At 40.5% G+C, this 5448-nt stretch overlaps 1 long non-coding RNA gene across 3 annotated transcripts; it reads left to right on the forward strand.

Annotated features, from left to right (window-relative positions):
* On the forward strand, positions 252-4935 carry LOC110267158. 3 transcript variants are annotated; one of them, XR_002354517.1, is made up of 5 exons: positions 252-941; positions 1029-1160; positions 1237-1386; positions 4206-4403; positions 4486-4935. It is a non-coding gene; the product is annotated as an uncharacterized LOC110267158 (long non-coding RNA). The 3 variants fall into 3 exon arrangements; XR_002354515.1 differs by having other exon boundaries at positions 4206-4935; XR_002354516.1 differs by having other exon boundaries at positions 4215-4935.

Consider the following 5448-nt stretch of genomic DNA (forward strand, 5'->3'; position numbering starts at 1 on the left):
TCTTCCAATGGGAGTTGGAACTCCTAAGTTCCATGTGTAAGACCCAGAACTTTGAAAAGTCTTATTATGATCAAGTCTCAAACCATATAGTTAATTATAGCCTTAATTTCGGAAATCATTTTATTAAAGATAATTAAGGCAAGTTTTGATTTATTGAACTTGAGATAAGTTATGATTATTATCCAATTTTATGATTATTGGATTATTTTCTATATTTAAATTATAAAATTGATAGTTATGAAATCCGACCCATTTCCCCCACAACCCAGCATCTGCAGCCTCTCCTTCCCAAATCAACGCGCACAGCTTCCCTCACCCAGCAGCAAGCAATGCACTTTTCCCCCTTTTTTCCAACAGAACGCAACACACACACAAGACTGTGAAAGAAAGATGAAACCGAAGGGGGAGTGGGGTGAGGAATCCACGGAGAAGAAAGAAGAGCCCTTGATCTCAGAGTGTTGAACGGAAGGGAGCGAAGGGAACCTCACCGCCGTGCTCAACCCACTGCGTGCCCTGCCGCGCATCGTCGCCGTTCCGTGTAGTCTGCCTTGGTGCCGATCAAACAGGGGTGAGGGAGAGGTGTCGAGAGTGAGACGTGATGGAGGTGAGAGGGTAGAGCTGCCATCACCACCGTCCTGTCTGTGGGGCTTGAGCTCGCGTCGCCGCATTGATCTTCGGTGCCACCGCAGAGGAGACTGGAGCAGTCACCACCACAGGAGGAGTGTCGCGCGTCACCGTGAGCTGCGAGCCACTGACCGAGAAGAAGCTCCATCTTCGTTACCGTGCTGGAGTCGTCGCCGCCAGCGCCGTGCACCGCCGTCACCGCTGTCGTCGACGGGAGCTTGCTGTCACAGTTCTATCACCACCGAGCCTGAAGGGGAGCACCATTGATATCACCCGACAGCAGCTCTCCTGCGTTCCCAAACTCCATTCTTGGAACAGTAACACTTAAAACCCTGCTCTAGTTTCAGTTTTGTTCCTCTGTTTTCTTCCTGGCCTAATTATAGGACTGTGGATTACTGTTTTAGTCGTTGCTGGTTTATCATTCGAAAAAGGCATAATTGAGGCTGAGGTCGTTGTTATTCTTGCTCCGAGAGAACTGATGCCACAATTGCTGCCGGGTCAATCTGGAGTTTCGGTTGTTTCGTTTTGTCATTACAGTAAGTACCTCTGTCTCAGCCCTCGCGGTGGTTTTCAGTTATGTATTATTAAGGTTTTCGCGTTGTTAATGTTTAGGATTTAGTTATCGGGGCCACATGTTGCGGGTAGAGTCGTTGTGGTTGCTGAGAAAGCGGTTTGGAGCTGAGCTTGCGGCTGCCGCAGTTGCGGGCCGAGCGAAAGTGAGTTGTGATGCGTTTTAGGGCTTTCGAGTTTCGACGTGTTGAGGTAGGGGCGCTTTCCAAAAACTATGCTTTATGTATTGGAATTATTACATATGAATACTGTTGTGAGAAAATGTGTATTTGGTGATTGTATCGGCCTTATGTATAATTTGATTGTATCGAATGATTATGAATGTTTGTTTGGCTGAATTGTTGTGCGGCTTTGTGAAATGTAATCTTTGGAAGTTGATTCTTTAAAGATTTGAAATAAGTTTAATCCGTTGAGGATTGGTTTGAATTGAGTCAATTATTTGGGTGATGTGAAAGATAGAACACTTTTGAATTCAGCCTGGTTTACTTTAATTGACTTGGTTTCGGACAAATGATTTATTGCTTAATCGATTCTTTAAAGCTTTGGAAATGAGTTAAATCGATTGATATTTAGTTGATTTTAAAATAGTATCCTTGAGATACGCCACTGAGGCGATTGTTGGATTTAGCTTGATTTGAATTGATTTCTGATTTTGTGTTGTTGAAAAGGAATGAGGAACGGTTTAGTTGGGACCCGAACCGGGTGGCAAAAGTCCAAGTTTTAGGGGAGGTGCTGCCGAAATTTCTATAAAATCTTAGTCTTGTTTGAAAGGTTATTTAAAAGGTTTGGATTTGAGAAATTGTATTATTTGATTTATTAAGAGGATATTTATGCTTTCCAGCTTAATTTATTTGATGAACCTTATACGTTGAGTTCGGCTTATTTAGAACTGAACTATTTTTACCGTTTGAATCACTGAAGGAAATAATGATGCTCTAATATTGATTTCAATATAAAAAGGAGTTTTTTAGTGATTTTTAAAGGAACCTATACTTTTGATTGAGTAATCAAGTTTGAGGCATTTTGGAAGAGTTGGAAAAATGGGTTCCAAAAAGAAATCTGAAAGCGGTTTGATTCAAATGAACCGGTTACGTTTCAAATGAGTTGATTTTTGGACCGGGTTGGAACTTGTGATTTTGTATGGTTCGGTTTCATAATAAATTCAATTTTATTTACTTGAACCGAGAATCTATGATTTTAAGAGTTTCAATGAATTTTAAGGAATTGATAATTTGATATAGGTTGACCTTCCCTAAAGACTTGGGACTCTGCCGAAAAACTTTTGTTATGAAATTCCACCGCTGGGTGGGTGATTTTGAATACTTTGAAATAAATCCTTAACTTGCCATGGTTTTGGAAGTTTTGGAAAGAGAATTCCGAGAGTGGCTTTGTTTTCAGAAGGAGACTCACTTTGAGTAAATTTGGCTTATGAGCCTGAGATGATTTGAGAAAATGAGATCTTTAAAGCCAAGGCTGAAAAGAGTTGAAATTTGATTTCAGAGTGAAACGGCTTGAGAAAAGTAATTTATGGCTTAAATTCCGGTTTTATGAATTTAATGACGTTGAACGGTGGAAGTGCTGTTTTGTTATGGGCCGAAATGGCTGTGTATGATTATGAATATTGGCTGGTTTTGGATTGAACCGTGAGTCAGAATGGCTGTTTATGATATTGATTTGTGGCTGAATGCCGAATGAGTTATGGGCCGTATGGCTGACTATGAATTTTGAATTTTAAGTCGGATGGCTGAGATGGATGTTGATCCATGGCTGGGACTGAATGAATATATGTTTGAGATACCTGGGCAGTAGCAAGGGTTGTGGTTCGTCCCACTTGCTCCAGGTCAGAGACTGTGACGCCTGGGTAGTAGCGGTAGTAGTGGTGATTCCACTCGCTCCAGGTTGAGCTGTTAAACACCCGCCTGGGTAGTAGCCACAGTAGTGGTTATTCCACTGGCTCTGGGTTGAGCGGGTAGTAGCAATGGGGTTGTAGCTCAAACCTACTTGCTCCGCGATGGGTGTTTCTATCCATGGTTAGCTACCAGGACGTGTCGGGTTGGCTATATAACCGACAGATGATATCATCAGCCACTAGGGACAGGCATGCATCATATGCATCTATGTGACATTGTTTGGGTGTGCATATTGTACTTGGTTTGCCTTTGTGATAAACTGCTAATTGTTCTACTTGCTGTAACTGTTTGTTTGTGCTTGAACTTCCTATCTGTGTTTGTAATTGGGACTCTGTTGGATTGTGGTGATTTGGTTGATGGTTGGATTGTTTGGGCCTAGGGCCGTGGTTGGATTGAGATGGACCGATGGTTGGTTTCGGTTTTGTGTTTCTGATTTGGAAAAATATGAAAGGCTATTTTGGTTCAGCATAGATAAACCTTTTTGAAAGGCTTTTGGTGTTTTTGAGAATTGAACGGTTCCTCTTTCAGAAAAGATTTCCGACTTTACCTTATTGAAAAATGTTGTTTTTGAAAAGAGGCATAAGACAGTTATTAATCACTGGTGCGGTTATCTTCATGTATCCTATTACAGTAATTCCCAAAAACCCTCTACTGAGAACCCTTTCGAGGATGATGTTCTCACCCCCCCTACATTTTTCCCCTTTCAGGATATGGGCGCAGAGGTTACGAAGAGCTTATTTAATTGTTGTTGTGATGCTCTGTATTGTTTTAGTTATGGTTTATTGTACCCTCGCCTTTATCTTGATATATATTCTGTAAGAGGGATAGGAATTGTATTGGTTAATGCTTGTAATAATATTTATATATGGTATTGCGGTTTAAAGTTTCAAACAGGCTCATATTTTAGTATTAAATAGTATAAAAGTCGTCGTAATGTCCGAGCTATCAAAGTCGCGCAGCCGGAAGTGTGAGCTTTGGTAGTTAGGGTGTTACACCATGCATGAGATCTTGAGACCTGTGAGACTAGTTCATAACAGAGAGGATAGAGTGGTGTGGAAATATGATAGGCGAGGTATTTTTACAACTAACTCATTTGTACAGGTGATGCAGGAGGAACTGATCCCAGAGGAGGTAACTAGCTATAGCTTTACCAGGACTGTTTGGAAGGGGCTGGTTCCGCCTAGAGTGGAGCTATTTGTCTGGTTTGTTCTGATAGGAAGAGTGAATACAAAGGACAGATTGAGCCGGTTTGAAATTATCAGTGAGGACAACGTTACTTGTGTTCTTTGTAACAACGAGGTGGAAGATGTACACCATTTGTTTCTAGGATGTGTGTTTGCTTGGCAGATGTGGAGTGCTTGAATCTGTGTTTGCTTGGCAGGTGTGGAGTGCTTGGATCTCAGCATTTGGGCGACGATGGTCGTTTCCGGGATCGATGAAAGAGCACTTTCTTAGTTGGACAGAAGAACCGAGGAGGGTGGATGAGCGTAACCACCGGTTAAGGTGCTTCTACGCGATAATCTGGAACCTATGGTTGGAAAGGAATAGGCGAATCTTTCAGCACACAAGCAAAGGAGTTGAAGAAATTATCAACATGTCTTCGATTAGTGCTAACGAGTGGAGTGGTGGAGATCCCTTTAGTTGTTGATGGCTATGCCGGAGATGACAAGGGGATGGCTTTCGTAATTGTTTGTATTTTTGTTATATTTGTTGTTTTTACTTTGGACGACTCTGGTTGCTCCACTACTATTGTGTTGAGCTGTTTGCTTTCAAAAAAAATGTCAAAAACTAATATTTTATTGTCTCAAATGTATCCTATAATTAAGTCTAATGCATGAATATTCTGTAACCTATACCCTTTTGATTTGTGACTTATCAATTAATTTAATTAGCTTTCAGCATCTTTCCCATTCTGGAAGTTTTAGGCGGAGAGTTTATGCTTTTAGCAAATTAGTTGTTTAGTTAGTTAGCTTCCATCCAATTTATAGTTGCAAGCTATATTTGTGTAGTTAGATAGATTCGGTTATTCTTTTGTTAGTATATGAGCTTTGTATAACAATAAAGAAATCTAAAATTCACCATTCATCCGTTCAACGAATTTTGTTTACACCACCCTCATCTTCTACTCATTTTCCTCATTCACTCTTCCCTTCTCAACCTTCTTCACTCACTCTCTTCCATTCATCTTGCACTATGGAATTTGATGAGATCTTGCTTCTCTTCCTGCACAAAATAATACATGACTCACAAAAAGACTAACGAAAAAAATTACATCCATATATAATTAAAAAAAATAAAAATAAAAAATTATACGAAAAATTAGGGTAACAACCACTATAAGAAT

This window comes from Arachis ipaensis, chromosome B09 (assembly GCF_000816755.2).
Source record: "Arachis ipaensis cultivar K30076 chromosome B09, Araip1.1, whole genome shotgun sequence".
NCBI lineage: Eukaryota > Viridiplantae > Streptophyta > Magnoliopsida > Fabales > Fabaceae > Arachis > Arachis ipaensis.